The sequence below is a fragment of the Anomalospiza imberbis genome, chromosome 14 (assembly GCF_031753505.1).
Source record: "Anomalospiza imberbis isolate Cuckoo-Finch-1a 21T00152 chromosome 14, ASM3175350v1, whole genome shotgun sequence".
Lineage (NCBI taxonomy): Eukaryota > Metazoa > Chordata > Aves > Passeriformes > Viduidae > Anomalospiza > Anomalospiza imberbis.
The window spans coordinates 13,691,781-13,713,483 of record NC_089694.1 but is presented as its reverse complement, the minus strand read 5'-3'; positions in this window follow the sequence as shown (position 1 = coordinate 13,713,483).

Sequence of the window (21,703 nt, the reverse complement as noted above, 5' to 3'; positions counted from 1 at the left end):
TCCCTCGCAAGGAATGACAGCTCTGGTCTCCATGCAATGTGTCCACAGCTGTGAACCAATTTTTTACTACTTTTTAAATGTCATGCTGTCTCCCCTGGCACTCCAGGCCACAGTCCCACAAACCAGAGGCACAGGAGTACTCAGGGTAAGGTCAGTCAGGCTGCATCGCTCACCCTGCCTCCTACAGGGACCCAACTCACTGGGCATGGGGGAACAGAGAAGGGGTCTACAAAGCAGCATCTACAGGCTTCAGCCTGTGCACAGGGCAGGAGGCAGCTCTGCTGTGTCTGGCACAGCGTGGGAGCACAGCTCTGAACCACACACCAGCTCAGTGCCTCAGCAGCAGGAACAGGAACATGTAAGAGAAGAAGCACACACTACAGGTTCTTTTGGTTTAAACCATCTTATGTCATTGGGGAGAAAAGTACAGAAGCTCCTTGTTGTATTCACTTCACCTGAGGAGAGGAGTAGAGCTGGGCCATGCAGGGGACAGGAACAAGGGGACACCCCCACACTAAAAGGGCAATAAGAATAGAGTTGTTGTAGCCGGCCTCTCATTAGGGGTAGAAATAAAGCAGGAGAATAAAACACTGGCATGGCACTGGCTCCACACACCTGCCTCACAGGAAAAATGAAGAGACCCCTCTGACCCCCCTGCGTGCTCCAAAGGCTGAGCCCAGACATGAGGCAATCATCAGGACCAGTTTCCCTCTCTTCTTCCTCCCTCATTTTGGCCCAGAGAAAGCCAAAGTCCACACATATCTCCAGCCCCATCCCCCCTTCAGCTGGAACATTCACACTGGACTGAAGCCCTTGGACACCCCCAGATTTGAAGGCACATGAGTGTGACCTCAGACCAGTGGTGACACCAACAGCAGACACCTTATAGCCATGTTATGGGGGTTTCAAAGTTTGGGGTTTTGTGGCAGTCCCATCAGATCCAGGGGAAAGAATAAGTGAGTAGTGGGGAAAAAAAAGCAAAAATATATCAAAATCTGCTGAGATTTAAACACATTCCCTGCAGGAATCCTCAGTCAGGTTATCTGCACTACCCAGGGTTTGGGGCTGAGGTAGCTTGGCCAGTGATGGAGGAGTTTGGGAACAAAATTAACAAAGCCCCAAAGCCTTAAAGCACTGAGACAGTTTTCAGCATAAAATACAGCCAGATATACACTGCTTTAGCAACAAAATGAATTTGTTGCATAAAATCTTTTTTCCTTCTCTTTAAGCAGAACAGGGGAAGGAAGGATTAAAATATAACTCAAATGGCTTAAAACATAGCTCATACTTCCAGTGCTCATTACTGGAATTATACATTTCATGTCTCGCTGTGGAATAGATGGAATTTTTTTCCTACTTCCTGCAAAACAACATTTGCTTATTCAACTGCCTTTTAGCAATGGGTGTAATCATGATCCCAAGTGACATATGCAGTGAGAGCAACTGACTACTCACCCTCTCTCCAGCACTTTATTTCTAGGGATGCTGTGTTTAATTAGCTCCACAGCAGTCAGAGGAGCAAACAGGTCACCTCTGTGTCAAATCTCCCAGTAGTCATCTTCCCTGTCACCACCCCCATTGCCTTCATTTATTTGGACATTTTGCATACTAAAAGTAAGGTCATTAGTGTCAGATAGCTGTTTCTTTCCCCCTCTGTGTGTGTGTTGTGTTATATTCCTGAATATCTGCACTTTGGGAAAGGGAGTGAATTCCAGTATGCAGAACCTTTATGGAGGGAACATATCACACAGATTCTTAATTCAAGCTGATGTAACCAGAATCTTTTGAACAGATGATGGCATAAAAGTTCCAAAACACCAAGGGCTAGGAACCAGTAGGATGTATACCTTTGTCTAGAATCCAAGATTTGTAGTTACCCAAAGCCTTCCACTTTACCAAGCTTTTTTGTTTTGTTTTGTTTTGTTTTTTGTTTTTTGGTTTTTTTTTTCTGTCTGCAGATAGACATCATCTCTGTTACATCCTCTCCTCTGACCCTGGACTGGCATTCCAGCAGTGCCACAAGTCTGCGCCAAAATCTATAATCTCTAAAGTAGACCTGCCACAAATATTGAGTCACAGGGAAGCACTAACAGAGGCAATTGTGTGCAGAATTCTGTTCTTTGATACTTTGCCTGAAACAGAACAAGCAGGCAGGCAGAGCACAGAGACAGGATGCATTTACAAACCCAGGCTGTGCAGAAGGCACAGAGCTGATGACTTCTGTGGGAAGCAATCTGTAATCACTGGCACTGGGGCAAGGCCCAGGTGACTCCAGTCCAATCTGGAATATAACCAGGGTCACGCATCCTTGCCTGTGTTACTATTGCCCAATTTCCCAATTTAGACAGCAATCCTTTTGGCAATCCTCTTGTACAGCGGGGATCCACCTGCAAAGCTCCGGCTGTTTTGAAATCAGCTGCTACTCTTGAAAGAAAAGCAATGTTTTGTAACACTTGCAAGTCACCAATGTCATTTTAATTTCAGTATTCTTTGATCACCTTACAGACCGTGATAGGCAGATCCCACCGGTTACAGTTTTGCATGTAATGCCTGTAATTTCACTACCAACATTTTTCATAGAAGGCAAGTTTGTTAAATGTTTTTAAAAACAGCTGAGATAGGGATGCTAATATTTCCTCTTTTCACATACTTTTTAAAATAGGCTTTGAGGTTTGACAATCTTGGAAATAAAGAACCAAGCTCAGCTGCTGGTACAGAGTGATCTCCACTGATCTCAAGGCAGCCACACTTTGTGCAAGCTGACTCCAGGCCCTGCCTGCCTATTTACCTACTGAACACTGCACAGGCCAGGGCAAACATGGGCTGCTCCTGCAGTGCCTAATGTGCCTCATCTGGTAGGTTATATCTGAAACCTTTTCACAAAGTCTAAGGGGGCAATCCTTCCCAGATGATGCTATGACCTTTTTGTATGCTTTTCAGCAAACTGTGTCCTGGAGAATTTCCTGGGTGGGGTTTTGGGGTTTTTTGGTTTTGTTTTCCTATCGAGAAAGGTCAGTCCTCCTGACTAGGTTAACTTATAATTTGATTCATTGTTTCCCATCTCTTTGAAGCTTTCTTTGTTCTACTGTCACAAAACTCACTCACACCTGAGTTTTTCACCATTAAATAAAACAGGAGTGATACGTCTCCATAAGGGGGCAATAAGAGCCATGATGTTTCTTGCTGTGAAGGTGGAATGTTGGAGCATGGCTGGTGGGCTCCTTGCCTGGGAGAGAGCCAATGCATGGCACAGCTGACAGGGGCTTGTGGGGCTGCTGCTGCACGTGCCCAGGTAGCCCAGAGCTCTGGCCTTTCCCAACACACTGACACTTGTGTGTAAGATGAACTATGAAATCAGGAGCCCAGACACCCCTCTATAATTCAAGACTCAAAGAAAGTAGAAGGTTAAAAGGGTTTATGTCGGATAATGAACTTTCTGTGCAATCCTATAAAAGAATACACAATGATGTCTTTGAAACATTATTTCTAGTGGGTTTTTTTCACATCCTCCCAGTTCACATAGGCTGATGCAATATGCACATGAAATGTATTGGCAAGTAGCAGGAAATATCCTTTTATGATCATCCACAATAGGTGCAAATCATTCCAGCTCAGGCTCAAATAGCCTTGATGCAGCAAAACTAGAAAATTTACTCTTTTTGCTCTGGTGGTCCCTGCTTTCTTAAGCAAAAGGACAGTTGTTGCACACAATCATCACACTAAGCTACCCCAGGAAAGATGGCTTGAAATAGCAACTCTGAGTGTGTCTGCACTAACCTACAAGATTCACACAAAAGCCTTGGAGGTTTAATGGATTAGTCCAGGTGACACTGGGGTTGCAACTTTGGACTACTGTTAATAGCCAAAGTATTTAATTTAAAATTTATGTATATAGTGTAAGAAGACAATCAATGCAATAAGGATGTACTCATCTTAAAAAGGATCATCAAAACAGGAGGCTCAGAAAGGGCAAGTGACACGAACAAAGAATCATTTCAAAAATTATCAGCTATTCTGCTTCATTCTTAGCTGGAAGTAGCAGTGACTCCCAAGGAGGCAAAGGCCAAACTCAATACATTCACATTTATAGGCACCTTGCCAAACTTTCTTAATGCCAGTGGCTGAAGTGGTGACATTTTTAAACATAAAATGCACATTGTTTACAGGCTTAGTGAGGTCAAACAGTTTCAGCAGTTGTTTAATGATTCTGAGCTTCAGAAACAATATTAAGTATTTAAATCTTGCTAATCCTAACATTTTAGAGATGCTGTTTTACATTATGTGTATTTAACCTTCCACTCTGCAAATGATTCACCACTTGGCAGGCCCATTAATAACAAGTATTAAAAAAAATATTCTGCTTCTTCCTGTTTTATTTAGAACCTGTCCATCAGGAAACATGTTTTTTTCTTTAAGCAGTAAAATTAAAAACAAGGCATGAATTGTATTAACCTGGATATGAACCTTTTCTTTCTTATTGTGGTGTGCCTGCATCTCAAGCTACAACTGTCATCAAAATCTGTGCAGTTGTACTTCCCAAAGAGATAGCCAAAAGCAGTAGGTTCAAAATTAAACAAGATAAATTTATGTATTTGCATTCAAGTCACTTGAGAGATGAAGATTTATTTCAGAGGAGGAACAGGAACTGCAGAATTAGTTCTACAGTGTAAATTGTCCTTCCAGCCCAATTGAAATTACCATTTAATGGAAAATTTTTCCCGATTTTCAGGTACAGGGAAGTTCTGTACATGGGAGCAAAAGCTGAGCAATTGGCAATCATTTGTCCCTGTTGGCTGAGTTCAGAGGACTAACATGGTGCAGCCAAATCATTAAAGCAGGACCCAGGATGCCAGTATTCTCTTCCTGGATGTTTCATAACGATTTGCAAAGCACAGATACCTCTCACATCTTCCAGAATTCCTCAGGGTACTCTGGTGAAGTCTGGCCTAGAAAGAGACACAATTTATTGGGCAGAGATTGCAAAAGCAGTCAGAGATAGGGGGCTCTCACCCTCTGCCCTAACCCATATCAAGCTAAGTAAAGAAAATATCAAATAGGGGCTGTGTTGTGGGAAGAAAATAAGCATTTGTTTTGGTCAATAATTTATACAAAGTTCACATTTCATTTAGTTAAGGTCTGGATGTCTTCTTCTCTCATAATCACATGAAATTATTTTATTTACTACTCAACTCAACCTAGAAAACCATTTCTCTCACAATCTAAAGCCCTGCCACTTGCCCCTGATTGTTCAAAACTGGTTTAAATCACATTTTAATGTCCTGTCCATGGTGTAGGAAAGGGCATAAGAGAAGCATTGACATGGTGAGCTGTTGTGTGATATGTAACTCCCTTTAGGGTCCAGGAGCAGAAACGAATGGAGATGAAGAAGGGAGCAGGGATCTGCCCAGCACTTCTTCTCTGATAGGAAATGGGTTTCTTGTACTGCCTGCCTTCTCAGTGCCCCACAAAAACAGCCCATGGGCCTGAGGCTGGGACTCTGAGCAGCACTGAAATTTCAAGAGAACAGAACAGATTTTTTTAAAATTATTTCACTGAACCATCTCTTACAATCAACGATGAAAGATAAAAACAATTTCATATAACCATCTCTTATAATCAGAGATGTTTCAAATATAGCTCCAGCTGAGATCCAGATCAGGGAGACATGAATTTTATCTTCTTTACAGATCTGGTAATCAGAAACCACTGTGATCACATAGCCTGACTGTCAAAACAAAAATTATCTACTACTCATTCCCATATCAATGACAACTACCCAAAACTTCATACATTAAAGAATAGTAATTTTCCAGTGAATTATTGACCTCAGCATATCAGGGTGGGATAGAACACTGGTCAAGATAGCAAAGATATTATATTCCAAAGCATAATAATAAAAGCATCTGAGAGCTCTAAACATTTGTTACAGTGTTGTACTTTAAGAAATGGAAAAGAGAGAATACTTTTTAAAATATATATTTCACACTTTTAATTTTCTTTCTCTTTTAGAATGACTTGTCTCAGCCCATTTGAACTGTGAAAAAAAAATAAAGATGAATAAAACTTGATGAAGCAAGGATTCCTGCAGAGACAAGGTGATTATGAAAAAAAGTCAAGTGGAAAAAAAAAAAAAAACCAGAATCAAAAAAGATTAAAGTAATTACTTCAGCTAAAGTGCCCAAATCATATTAAAGCCTGATCCTACAACTTCTCACTCACAGTAGGGTTCAGTGCTTTTACACCACTTGAAGGTATGCAAAAGATGGTGGATTGAGGCATTTAGAAGGTTTTTTCTGTTATCCCCATGGTGAATATCTGGAAATGATAGGGAGAGAACTAGGAGCATCAGTATTACAGTTAAACATCTTTATCTATAGGATAAAACTTAAATTATTTTTTTAATTGTACTTATTCATTAATACTGTATGTATATATAAATATATTTATAAATAGCAAACAAATCCTGTTTCTTTATTTTTGGTTCACAAGAGACTATGAACAAGTTACTTTTGCCATGCACATGTCATAGCAGATGGTGAGTATTAACATCCCTACACTTCTCACAGCAATAGTAAGCAAAGTCATGTGTACATCAAACTGTGGTTTACTTTAAATGTAGTGAAAAATCTGTACAACTAATCTTCCACCCCTTTTGAGCAATGGAAAATATGAGCTTCCATCCAGTTATGTGAAGAATGCAGTGCTTTTTGGTTCTGCATTGCTAAAATGAAGGTAAAAGAAATGCAGTGACCTCCTTCACATAGAACAGAAATTACCATTAAACAGAACACTATGTCTGAACTCAAGGCAACATCTCCAAAAGTTCAAGTAGGTGCCCTGAAACTCACTGTTAAAGAAAACCAGAAATGTTAAGATTGCCCATAAGTTCTGGAAACACATTTTTAAAAAATAGCCTGCTAATACAGCTTTTTAATATCAAAGGCTGCTTGAGGCATTTGAATGATCTTTATACTTGGCATGTTATTAATGCAAAAGCTCTTGGAGGGATAAAAGTGTTTAGAAGTGGGATGCTATTTTCATAAAATATAGATCCAGCTAATAGGTCTAGAGAAATGCTTTCCCCTATTCATTAGCAAACATTGTCATGGAGGTAAAAGCAGATGATAAACTCAGACAAACTTTAATTCACAGCCAAAACCATGGCCAAGGTGACAAACAGGGTAACCATGATGATGCTGCAATGACTTCTCACAGATTCCAGGAGGAATACACCACAGAACTTCACCACAGGATTCTTGAAATAATTTGAAGACGATATTGCTCACTGAAGTACAGTACTTTTTCCTTAAGAAGGAGATTAAAAAATCTGAAATTTAAGCATTTAAGAGGAATGGCTGCTTTCTCATCTTCAAGGTTTCAGTACATCATAGACCTAATGAATATTAATCATAGAGACTTAATTCTTATCTTGTTTACCACAAACAAACGATAGGTAACTTCACTTAAATACTCGAATTTCTACCAAGGGTATAAAATTCATTCCCAGTTATCACCTTTGAAGGTCTCAAATATATTGCAACACGTGAGGCTGGGTCCAATACAAGAACATTATTGAGCCAGTCCTGGAACCAGAGCTGGTATATGGATACTAAACTGTGCTATTCTATGCCAATGTGCCCTTTTGACTGCCACAAGCTTCTTGACGTGTGTCTCTTGTATGAAATATGGCCTGTATAAACCTTTCCCAAGGACTAGGGACCTGCATAAGCCAGGTATTTGCCAGTGACCGTATCCTATGTCAGTGTGGACACCAAAATTAGACCTGGCAAGACACAGCAGTTCGGCCGAAGTTTGGAAGTTTGTGTTTCACTTCATAAGCTGCTCTGCTCTCAGCCATGTTGAGGAGAGTGGTACACATTTTACACAGAAACCCAGTAAGTTCTGACACTCTTGCATCTGGCTATGGAGGGGAACAGGAGGCATTACTGATGAAAATATCCCAGAACAGGTTCCTCATGCCCACAGACACAGGGAACACTGCTCCAGGTACCAAAATGAAACTACCATAAAATTTCACTGACACTTCTAGATCTCCATCCACACAGTGTAATGTGGTTCAGTGTGTTTCTTTTCCCAAAAAAATAAAAAAAGAAAGTTTGGTAGAAACAGTCTGTGACAGTTAACAGTTCAGAAGACTGGTAGCATTAAAGGACTTTGTACTTTTATTGGCTTAACTAACAAAAGATTGCCTTTAATTTTCGTGGGAGCTCTGGGTTATCAGTCCAAAGCTGAATTAAATTAGAAGTGATTGGGAGCTGTTACCATCTGTTGAGTGTGTGGTGGTTCATGCAATATGAGTTAATATACTTTAGCAGACAGATGGGCAGAAATGTGCAGGCCTTAGTCATTCAACACCCTTGTTAGCAATCTGAACAGAGAGATCAGGAACATGGACAGCAGAGGAGTGAATTTCTTTCTTTTCCCCTGATAAAGTCCCCTCTGTCATGTTTTTGGCCTTTTCCAAGGATGTTTCTACAACTGCTTACTTTGTTATATATTTTGTGTAGTTAAGAAAAGGATTGTTCTTCCCAGGTGCTGCCAATCTTAATCTTTCTCTTGCTCTAAATTAAATTTAAAAAAGAACCAAACCAAGCCACACGTCTGTTCATGACTTCAGGTGTTAAAACCCACACAATTAAATGATGATGTGGGAAAACATTGCCATAAATCATATAAATTATGAAATAACACTCTCTCTTTTCCTCCTTTCCTCCTGCCCAAAATAGGATTCCAGGCCTGAAGTCACTTCTTTTCCCACAATACCAAGAAACTCCAATCAGTACTGACAAGGAAACTGTTGTTTAATGGACAACTGGACTGAAAATTAATACATTTCTTGAAAAGACGGCTTCATTGTAAGGAATATTACCTATTTTACTAGAAAAATCCCTTTCTTGTGCTACTTCAGCTAATGAAAATGAGCTGTCTTAAGCAAGAAAAGAGGAAAAGAGAATGGAGCACAGCAGTGGGATTACAGAGGTACCAGTGCAGGTCTGTAGTTAATCCACTACTTTGTCCTCCTTCCCTCTCTGTGCATCAGTTTCCCCACTGCAATTGGCAACCCTTAGTCCACACCAGCCACCATCAGTCTCCCAGAGCCAATGCCATATCTTTTGGGTTACTAAATATCTCTTGTCCATTACTTGTATTTAATCATGCCTCAAATTAAACAACAAGAATTTGGAGCCAGGGGGTTACCTTTTAATCTTCAAAACTACATTTTCAGAAGCATATATATTAGATATACATAGTTTCATAACAAACCAGCACTGGTGAAATGTCAAGATTGTGAAATCAGTCGCTCAGCATTACAAAAAGCCAACATAAAAGTTTCACACATCTTTTGCATACCCATATTTTTTCATCAAGTCCAGCTTTCATGGATTCTGTGTGCACTTTAGGACCAGAAAACGTGGTCTTTTCCTGAAATTATTTTTCATCCCTTACACTAAAAATGTGTATAGTTGGTGTACCAAAACCCAAACATGATAAGAGTAATTGAAAGCTTCAGCACTATGCATGAAACAAGGGCACAGCTTCAATAGTTCCTTACAAAATATTCACATGGAAATTGGCTCTGTGTTTGTGACCAAAACAACTCTCAGTGCAGTGAAATCAGAAGAAAATATGCCACATTATCAATGTACTAGACCTTTAAACTGGAGTTATACAACCTTTCAATGTATTTAAATAAAGCATTTCTTTCATCACAGTTTTAAATAGCGTACCTTACTAAACGACCAGCTTAAAACATATATTGTCTACCAGTTGAGCAAGGTAATACAAAATAATATGTAACTTTTATTAAACAACAGAAAACCCTGGGATAATGGTCTTAGAGTATCTCTGAAGGCTCCTGCTTTCTGGGAGGCAGGCAGCAGAAAGCAGAAGATGAGGATGAGCTGTAGTAGAACAGGGTGCAGGGGCTGGCTGAACAGCTTTCACAGGCAAAGCTTTATAGAGAATACTGATATCTCTGCACACATTCAAGAAAGTGCAACATGAAACAGCACTCATGCAGGTGACAGATGAATGAACTAATGTCCCATCATGGGGCTCAGAGCTCATGAACTAACCATCTTCATTCTGAAATCTAAAACAAAAGCACAGGCTGGTTATGCTTTTTAATCTCAATAGTACTTGTCTCAAAGGAAATCTTTAGCCCATAAAGCTCAAGCCAGATCCCACTCTGAGTAATTATATTCTGCCTACAGTAATTATGTTCCCTTCACAGTTTCTCATGGAATAATGTCCACCCACTTGCTGCACCGAGCTATTTTATTGCTGCACAGTTGTTGTGAGCAGCTGAGGATTGCTGGAGTGGGAGAGGTAAGCTGGGGCCAAGGAGAGCTGCCATGTGTGCATGGGGACAAACCCTCTCCCTGCTGAGTGCCCCAGAGCCTGCACCGGGGCAGGACACTCGGCTGGGGAAAGGGTTATGGCTCCTGAGCCCACAGGAGGCTTCACTCCAGATAACTCTACTTATCAATATCTCACTAAGTGCTGTGGGATCTTGCAAAGAGAAAGGCACCCTGTGCAAAGTGCAGTGAGGTCAGTAGCTCTTGTTAAATGCAGCAGCACATTCCTGTGTTGTACACAGCAATAAGAGACACTGCACTAAATATACAGAAAGCTTAAAAACAGATCAAAAGAGCAGTGCCTCCTCTATTCTTGATGTGGGTTTCCATTGTCATTAAAAGTTTAGACCAGGAGCAATTGAAATTAATGGATGTTTTTCCAGAGATTTCAGAGCAATCTTAAGCATTGTCATTCTACCTCATGAATTTAGTATAGTCTGAAAAAGCCTCAGCTGAAGCATGGCATCAACATGAAATTCAGAAAGTGCATTAAACATAAAGCCTAAAAGGATGTTACCATTCTGCTTCAGGAGAAACAGAATCCAGTGGAGGCTGACTGCCTGGATAAGTATGGGTTAATAGAACTCTGTGTGCAACTAGCAACAACTTTGTTTTCCACAAAGCAAAAACAGCAGCTGTTCTTCTGCAGACACTTCCTGAGTAAGGAGGTATTTAAATGTCATAAAGAAAGAGAAGAAATCTTTCACTCAGAAATTGGTGAGATACGTGTAATAAGGACTCCCTAAATATCACTTTGTAAAATGCAGCAATGCCTGGCCTATTGCAAAGTAACCCATGAGCTCCTTCCAGTGCTTTTCTGAACAGCACTTGGACACAGATCACATAGAGGATCCACATTTTAAGGACACCTTGAATGCATCAGCTCCCTCACCATTACAGCCAGCTCAGTAACTCTGTTCTCCCCCTTTTCATGCTTCTCAGCAGCTTATGACAATCCACTCACAGATTTCCACCTTGCTTTTACAACTCTGATTGTTCCTGTGAGCCCTGTCTCTCTAACTACTAGCTACTCATAGGAAGTGCTCTGCATTATCTTTCAGTAAGCACTGAAATATTTTGCTTCATCCTCGAAAAGCTCTACAGAACATCTCCTAAAATTATGCAGATAAATATATATAACGACTCTGAATTTCCCTGCTCTGTTCATTATGTCCAGTAAGCTATATCTTTCCAGTTGTAGTATCTTGGTCTGCTCCTGGTTTTTCAGTGCTTGCTGCAAGCTGGGGTGTTTTTTAAAGTACTCAGTGTGTAATGAGCCTGAGTGAATTCAGTGGGGCCCAAGTATTCAGATCTAACCCCATGGTTAAGCACCACCTAGGTTTAAGTATCCCTCATGTGTGCATTTAGTACATCAACAAAAGTTTTCATGAGCTTTTGTCCCAAGATATTTTTGCTGCTGATGAACAGAGGTCTGCATCTGTCTATTGTGCTGATGGGATCCAAGAATAAAGTCTTATTTTAGTAGTTCAAGATAACAAGACAGAAATCAACCAAAGCTGAATAAGAAGCTGAGTAGAAGATACAAGCAAAAAAGAGATTCAAAAAGGAAAATCACATGAATCAGATCTATTTATTATTTCAGCAGCTGTCTGCAATTTACCACCATGAATAACAACTCAATCACAAAATCTAAGCATTTTTTTATTAAATAGTACCTTTCACAAGGTGCTGAATATTATTCTATTACAATTAATAGCCCTTATAAGACATTATAATGTCCCTCTATAAACATTGACCATTCTGGCTACAGAGGAACAGTGGAATTGAAAGATAATGCTTATATAATGATAATACATTATATCAATACATAGACGAATATATCTAAACGAATCATGCCCAATCTTCATAAGGAAGGAAAAGTTTTGGTTGGGTTTGGTTTGGTTTTTTGGGGTTTTTCTGTCGGGCTACATCCTGATGAAACTCCAGCATCAGACTAAACTGTGAAATGAGAGAAAAACCATTTCTCCAAGTAGAGAGAGTATTATTTGACAAATTGTTTTCTTTCTGCATAGAAAAGCATAATTAATTAACACAAGTCTTGGTTTGGTCTGCTTTTCAAATTGATGGCTTCAACATGTAAACAAGTCATAGCAGAGGGAAAACAGCACTTTTACTGTGAGACAGTGGACACTGGTTTATTCTTCGTCCCATGCTTTTCTCCTTTTAAACATCTTTATCTAAACCACAAACTGGTTTCTTCCCTTTTTTCCTATTTCTTGTATTCCTGCTTCTTCAAGGCTTTTCAATTAATATTCAGAATGGTTGATATGCTCTTCTGTCTTGCATTGGGACCTCAATAGTGGCTGCTGGGCGACGCTCCTGCTGCCCTTTTTTTAAACCTCACACTGCTCAAAATTCACATCTCCCATGGAGACTTTCCATAATAGTTAAGAACCTGTATTAAACTGCAAGTTTTCCATATGTCTTCAGCCAGCACTTACAGATTCTTGTGATGTGCCAGCAGCAGGAAGGGAGGTGACATGTTTCTCTCCTTCTTCAAGTGTTTTAAATGAAGCTTTTTCTCCCTGGGCACCAATTGTATTGGAGGTACAGGAGCCTCCTCATTTCCTGGCTCTGTTTCACTGCAGGGTCTGTGGCCTGAGCCTCAAAGATAAGTCCTAGTGCCCATAAGCTGATGGACACTTATCAGCTAATAGAATTTGAAGACAGAATATACATGTATTCCTGAAATACATTGTGAATATAATCTCCACATAAGCCTCTTACAGCTTTCAGCATCTGTTCTGTTGACTGACACTTTCCCCCACAGTGTTTCCCCCACAAATCCCTGACTAGCTTATTAATGTAGAAGTGAAACTGGTGTCTTTTAGTGCTAATTGTGTACTTTTAAAGGGTGCTTCTACAAAGGAATGTTATTTTGTATTTTAAGATCACTTGTTTGCCAAGAGGATTTGGTGGTTTTCCCTTACCTGAAAAGAGAAACCCATTCCTTTTCCTGACTGCAGTAATTTTTGCTACTGTAAAGTGCTTCCAAGCAAATCCTGACCTCACTCAGCACACAGAAGAATTACATTGACTCCAGCATGGCCAAGGTTTCAGGCTTGCTCTCCAGATTATTTGTGACATAACTGTTTTGCAGACAGTAATTGGATAAGCATCCACATTGGATAAGCATTAACCACATTAGTTATGTTTGAAATCCATATTAATTCTTATAAAAGAGTCATGGTGTCAACAAAAAAATAACCTGTTTGTGAAAAAGGAGCAAAGAACACGATTCAGAAAATCCCCTTCCCAGCGAAAAATTTTTCTTTGCTGGTTACTTACATTTGGGGACTGCTGCCATGCATACAGAGCTTCTTATGGGGCATCTTTTGACTGATTCTTAAAATTCCCTGATGTCCAAAAAAGGGATTTTTAAAGCAGATATTTTGCAGCTGGTTTCTGCTTTGCCTTTCTTGATGGGTAGGACATTCCTTCTGGTGTCTTTTCTTTGTCCTTCTATTTCTGAAACTGATGGCATGTTACCAAATGTGTCTTTCCACATAGTTGTATATTGAAGTACTTAATATAAATTTTGTTTAAAATTTTTAGAAAAAAAAATATTAAATGCATTAAAGTCATGAAAGTTTTTACTGAAGGTTTCACTATGAGAAAATTTTCCCAGCTGAATCCCTTCATCTGTGGAAACAGAACAAGCAAGATGAAGTAAACGCCTTCAGTAACAGATTTTGGGTTGTGTACTTTCCCATTGCCCTCTGGTTCAATCATTGGGCTCCTGTGTTCCCCAGCATTTCAGCTGTTTCCCAGCTCTGTCAATGCCATGGCACACATACCTACAGGACTTGTGTCTGCCCAGATTCAGCAGCAGCTGTTTGAAGAGATGCAAGACAATTTTAGCAAAAAAAAAAAAAAAATCTATTCAGTGTTTATTTTCCCACAGGTTTGCGGTAAGCAGAAACTGTAATCCAAGTCACAAAGAGCTGAATAAATCTGGCTTTAGGTAAAATTTGCCTTTCCTGGGACAGCTGAGGAGAGTCAGGGGGGCTGGTTAGAGCAGGGGGTTCCTGCCATCCAGGTGGGGACAGGAGGCTGTCTCAGCTGTACACTCTCCTTCCCACCGGGACAAACATGGAAAACAGACAGAGAAAGGAAGAGAGGCTTGCCTCTGGACATGTTAGATCAAGTTCCCAATGTTTTTATTTCCATCTCTGTAGCACTGTCCATTTAAAACAGCAGGTGTTTGAGCCTGTGCCCAGTTTCTATTGAGCAAATTTATAAAGGATTGGGACACTAATTTTTTTCTGCCAGCCGTGGTGCATGACTCAGCATAGCACAAACCAACTCACATCTAAGCTGTCATTGCTGTCCACAGAGATACAGCAATTACTACCAGAGGAGGGGTTTTATCCCTCACAGCATCTGCAATTTATGCAGGAATTATATATAGCCTGTAGCAAGTATTTACAAAACTGGAGATGATAACAGTATTTTTAGGGTCACAAATCTGAGCTTTTCTTCTAAGCTAAGGAGCTACAAAATAACCTCAAAAAAAAAAAAGTGCATAATTGTGAATGCTCTAATTATAACCCCCAAATACTCAGATGATGGAGCTTGGAGTACAACATCAAATATTGTGAGCGTCATGATAAAAAGCCACAAGACTTAGCAACGATGGAAGCGTGGCAGCCCATGAAATTGTAGCATTTTATAATCAGGCATCTGGCATTCTTAACCACCCAGCCCCAGGGCCAGGGCTCTTCCCCCGGGCACCCACAGCCCGCAGGTCACGTTCCTCCAGCAGGGCACAAAGAGGAAGCAGCTGGAATGAACTGCCTTGGACAGAGGCTGTGCCAGCACTGCCACTGCCCAGACTGGCCAGCATATGTCAAATCAAGGCAAAGCTGGTCACTGAGCTGGTCACTCTGTTTCACAGCCCAGGATTTCTACAGTGGCTGTTTGGAGATATATACTCACCAAAGGGCGGCTTAAATAAAATTGTTTAAAAACATTTGGCTCCCTGGCTTGTGTGTTTGTCAAAAAGCACCTTCATTAGGTGATCTAAAAGCAAAACCACATTCTACAGAAATGAGGAATTCGACAAAAAACCCAGAGAAATGTTAGGAGCTAGGGAGACTGAAATAAACTGAGCTGTACTACCAGAAACTTTTTCATCTCTGTTGGAAAAGTGTTTCTCTCAAGAAGCCTTTTTTGTTTGCTTTATATTCTTTGATCATTTTCACAGCAGAGAAATGCAAGATTTGAAGCTGTGCATGGGCACAGAGCAGATCAGATGCTCAGCTGGTACAAATCCCTGACATCAGTGGAACTCTGCTGATACACCCCAGCTAGATGTCTGCACTAATATATCTGCAGACCACTCATGTGAGAAGGCTGCTTTGCATTGTTTGGCCACAAATGCCTACAGTTGCCTAGGGATGGCCTCCCAGTGCAGGAGTCAGTCCCAGGTACCTGTGCATCCACTTGAGCCCCTTCTGAGCTTTTTCATGAGTGTGATGATGGTCACACCACTTATGATCTTTAAGCCAGAAATTCCATGGGATTTAAACAGGTTTGCACACTTACAGAAACAAAAGAGGGGTAAAATAGGTTGTTCCCTTTGAGCTCAGTCACTGGTAACCACTTAGAGCTTAAGAAGAATGTTTTCCTCCAAGCCAGTTTATTCTGTAAGATATTTTATCATGAGGATCCCTGACATATATGGGGTGACAACCTCTGAAGGAGGGATTACAAACTCACTAGACCTTCAAGTGTGACCTAATATGACAATACCAGCATTTCTATCAAATATTGAGTGGCACAGAACATGAAAAGTGTCCAACTACCTCTCTTGTAGTCATCTATTCTTTCTAATGGATCCTGGGGATAATGAATACTTTAGCGTCTGTTTATAATAGATAAATGTTCTACAATAATGCCTCTCACTAAGAAAATGTAATTTTAACTATGTAAGAAATTAAAAATAACTAGAGAAATATTGTGACAGATGGTGCTGTTCATGCTGCCTTAACATTTGGGCATGTTCTGTCTAATGTTTCTTTCATTCTCCTGATTCAGAACAGAGAATCCAATTAAATTAAGCATGTTGTAGCATTTCTGACTTTTTTTTTCTTGTTTTTCTTGTTTTGTTCCTTCATTTGCTGATGAAATCAGTCTGAATTTAATGCTCAGTTTAGATGAGGAATACAAGGCCAGGGGAGTAATTTACTGTGAGCAGACATTGTGAAAATTCTTCTGCCATAAAGTGAACTACTGCAGAGAGCCAGCACATACTTCAGGCTCTGTGGTTTTCAGCCCTCTACCTCTTGAGGAAATGCAGTGAGCTGTGCTAAATAAGTGATGATTTTGCTTAGGGAATATAGCTAAAATTTCCCAGGGGGATAGGGAGCTACATGACACTGGATTTACATAATGCTTTGCTGTGGTTTTCCCCATTTTAGAGGTCTTATGCCTGACTCTTTGGAAGGTGCAGGAGACATGAGAGCCCATTCCCAAATTTCTGTTCAAGCTGAGTTAAGCACAGTCAGACTCAGGTGTACCATCATTAGACATGTTTTGATCATATCTGTCACAGGATTTTAACAGATATGAACTTTAATTGCTTCCATCAGCCTTAAAATATTGCCCTTCCTTTTTCTCTTTTCTAACCAATTTTATGTTTCCGGTGGAGGAAGGAGGACACACCCCAAAGCTCCATATAAGTGTGCTATAGCTCTCTTTGTTTGTGGATCCAGACACAGTCTCTCTCTCAGAAATGTCCCTGTTTCACAGGAGTGAGGCTCCACCAGAGAAGGAAGGACCCAGGTGTCACCCCTTTCCTGCCTTTGGTCATTAATTTGGTATGAACCAGGTGTTAGCAGCCCAAAAGTCACTCTTATGCCTTTTGGAGAAAATCAGCTTCTCAGGTCTTTTACCAAATAAATACAATTTCAGCCTATTTTAGCTATTCTTGGACTGCATCAATAGTAATGATTATAAACTTGGTACAGACAGTTACATCAGACATAAGCCATTGTCCAGTCTGAGACTAAGATTGGATCCAGCTGCATCCAGGCTCCATAAGGATTTTAGAAGCTTTAGGGGGTCCTGTCTGAAACTCATGGCTCAGTGGAGGGTCTTCCTTATTCTTAGCATCTCTGGTCTCTGTTGAACCATTCTAACCAATTTCCATGCAGTAATTAATAAAGTGACCCTTGTCATTGCACTTATTAAATCTTGTAAAACCACTGTTAAACAGTTAAAATCCATCTAGCTTATTGAACTCTGACATATTACTATTTTATCTCAACAAAAGATACTGTTGATTGTCTTTTTTAAGTGGTTTGCATTCCACTCATCCATGACAAATTGGGATAAGTGGCAGGATCCTAAACCTGGATTCACAACCCAATCTGGCAGGGGTTTTAAAGAAAACTCCAGTCCTTTCTCAGCATGAAGAAACATCTCACATAGGTTTTCCCTCTATGTTTTGGAAAGGGGAAGGGTAGAAAGAATCTGAATTCTTCTCATTCAGATTCACAGGCTGGCAAGTCTGCAGGTGGGAGCCCTATAGAAGGATCTCAATATATTCACTTTTATTTCCTTATTTCAGCTCTATCAAAATGTTTTTCCATGGCCATGGGCATGTAATTCTTTGTCATGGCGTTGAACCCTCACTCCTTTGAGCAAATCCCACAGGTGTCTAGCAGGCTCCTAAAGGGAGTCAAGGCAATGCTTTCTCCAGCTGGTGCCTCAATGCTGGAAAGTGCAAAACACCTCTCTGCTGAAAAGGAAAGGTCTCAATGTCATTCAGTCTGGCTGTGTAAAGCTGCCTGCACCTTTTCATATGAAGAAATTCAGAGAGATCTGCACACACAACACAGCTCAGGTCAGTGCTTAGCGCTGTCCCTGGGAGGCTCTGTGGACGGGCAACACCCAACCTCGCTCCCACATCCCAGTCCTGCAGGGCTGCCTGAGGACACAGGCTGCAGTGTTCATGGGGCTGATCAGAAACACAGCCTGAGGCAACAGCTGCAATTTCCAGTGAAGTTCACTACCATGAAGTAGCATATGAACACACTTTGGCCACTTCAATCATTTTTAAGTATTTTGTCCCTACCACTCCCAGAGGAGAGTGGAATTTCATTCTGTTGCTTGAAGAGGTGAAAAAATATGCAATAAATCATTTCCACGGAGAAGAAACAATCCTGCATTTGTAACTTCAATTTTGGTCCCTAAATGTGTCCAGCTCCCTTTATAAGAAAGTAGTACTCACTAGGAGTGAGGCTCCTCTGATTGTTATTAAAAGAATTGCAGCTGAAAGCTTGGTAACCATGTGAAAATTAAATTTAAATTGTATTTTAATTGAACAATTTTCACTTCTATATTTTTCTAGGTATTTATGTATGTGTTCCTTTATAGACTGAGAGTAGCACACCTTGGAAAAGTCCTTTCTTAAAACTGGCAAAACCCAAAGAAAAGGATGGGAGTTAGACTTTAAAAAAAATTCAGTTAAGTGTTTTTCTTTGCTTTTGCTATTGCAATTGCAGAAATTCTTTATTCACTAGACTTCCACAATGTTTCTGTGATATTTCCATGCAGCAGATCCTGTTTTATTCTATCAAATAAAAAAAAAGCAATCTGAAGAAATCTAAAAATATATGATCCTCTTCATATTAATATGAAATTATTTCAAGTGAATACAAGCTGCTTTCATCCCTCTATTCCTCTCTACATTTTGCAGGTTTTCATTTTCATTCCTTATATTGCTTTTGGAGGAAGAGGTAGTTTATTTTTAAGATTATATAGCTGATTTGCTTGTCGGCTTGTCTGTCTGTTGTATGGGTACCTTTCCTGGGGATTTGGCAGGATTGAGTTTCTATAGCATGAGAGGTCAATGATTTTTGGATAATGAAAGGAATGATGAGGCTAATGAAAGGAAAAGTGATGCACAAGCAGAAAGTCAAAAGAAGAGGCAGGCACAAAGGATCACAAGGCTATGGGGTATCTCATAAGAGTCTAGGGAAGTTAGCCATCCTGCCTTCCTGCAGGGAAATGCCAAAGAATCATAGAACTATGAATTCTTCTGGCTGCCAGGGCACACTGTTAACTCACATTTAACTTGCCATGAACACAAACCCCCAAGGTTTGCAGGGGAAGAGAAGAATTTGTGTCTGCCCTGAACTAGAGAGAACTCCTCAGCACTGTACCTGCAGAAATCCCAAATTCCTCTCTCACTCAGGCAGAGCTGCAGCCAAAAGAGCTTCTGCCACTCTGCTCTGCCTGTGAATTTTCAATTAATACCAGATCAGAGAGAATTCTCAGCTGGCTGCAAAGCTGAAGCTCCTGTTTATCCTTGCTGCTCCTCTGTGCCCTGGCTGCCCATCAGCAGCCACTGCCTCCCTGGCCCAGGGAGCACTCTCGGGGCAAGGGCAGGCATCTCTCTGTGTGCCCCAGACAGCACTTGAGAACAGAGCTTGAGAGCTGGAAACTCATAATAGCCCCTATTCTGCCAAAGGCTTTCAGTTTGCTGTACTATTGAGAACAGCTGAAAGCATTTTCTCACTGTATGTGTGTGTTCTTTCCTTATCCTCTCCATATCTCTGGCTTCAGGAGCAAAGACAGTGGGACTGGTACCCTCACATCTGTTCTTTGAATAATTACCTTTCTGGGCAGTGTGGATTTGGGGAAATGGCCATGTCTCACCCAGCCACTCACACATTTTCCTGAATAAAAGCTTCAGTCTGAGAGAGCACTTTGCATAAGCAGAATTAATCAGCTTGGTCCTGCTCTTGTGGTCATGGGGAGCTAAGCTCTTGCACAGATTTCATGCACTGTACAGAGGCTTCACTATGAAAAAACAGTGAGAGAGAGCACATAGCTAAAACTCCTTTAGAGGAGCAAATGCTAGACAGCAAATAAGCAGTAGTGCCTTCCACTAATTGCCGTGCATGCTGCCAGACATTATTTTCTCACAGCAGAAAAGCAGACCATTCCTTCTGTGAGTCTGTTGCTTTTAGGGGTCTATTATATTTTTCAATCATATTTCCCAATGGCTTTATGTGCCAAAAAAGCATCAATGATGTCAACCAAGGAGTTCTAGCATTCTGCAAAATGCCATGGATTTTCTGGCAACCAAAAGTAACCAGGTATGGGGGAGTGGGCAGAAGGGATATTTTCACTGAAGATCCAGTCAGGAGTATAGCTTCCTTCTTTTTAATGGGATTTCTTTTGCAGTTGCTCAGATGTTTTGAAATCTAAAGCTTTATTGTTACAAATACTGATGCAGTGCACACCTCTGTGACAAACAATTGTCAAAGCTATCAGCTCCTGCTGCCAATTTATTCAAATATTAGGTGAAATAGACCCTCACATGTCTGAGTGATTGTCTCTTTGAAAAGAGTTCTTAAAAAAATAGATGTCAGGTTCTTGGTGAGTCTCATTGTTTACTCTGGGCTACAACATCTGAAGGCAGATTTTGCATCTGGCTGCTGTCACAGTAAGTGAAGTCAAAACATGCTGCTCTAGCTTTTGTTTACATACTGCAATCAGCTCCCCAACCCCATGTGCAACTTGAAACATAGCTAAAACCTGCTTAAATATGTGCTCCCTGACTTATTTCTCTTTGCCTAAGATGGACTACAGCAGTGATCTTAACTGACAGAAAGAATGCTAGCATTAGGTTTGCTAACAATGCTCAAAAAGCAGGAGGACTTATTTAGAAAACAAAGTACTTGGAAAATTTGCCAACCGATGCTTAAACCACTGCCATGGGGGTTCTGCAAGAAGGCAACTCAAATTTCACTCAGAGCTTCTGTTTGGGCAAAAAAATCAGTTAGGGAGGAACTGAGCACTTCTGCCCTGATGCCTTGTCTGGCACACACTGAGCATGGCGAGGGAATGTTGGAAGGGGTGAGGCAGCTCATAATTGGAGCAAGGATTAGAGCTGAGGCAGGCTGCAAAAGAGCCCCTCAGAGTGCTCTCATGTCCTCTCTCAGGGGTGATCCAGCATTCTGAAGGTGAATTTTTCCCTGGAGAACTGTTGCTTTCCTGTGGCTGGCGCTGGCCTCTCTCTGCACGTGGCTGGGGCTCCTGGAGCTGCTCCTGGGAGGCACCTAACTCTTACCACCAACAGTTGGGAAACCAAGAAGAAATCTGATATTCCAAAGTGGCTACATGAGATAAATTCACTGTCCTTATAATATAAAGTTCAGTAGCCAATAATTATTTCATCTGCTTGCTTTTAACACATGAAGGAGCTGGGAGAGCAATCAGCTGCTCTCCCAGAACAGAGAGCTGCCGAGCAAAGCAGAAGTTTCTGTGCTGGCAGCCACCTTCCCTCA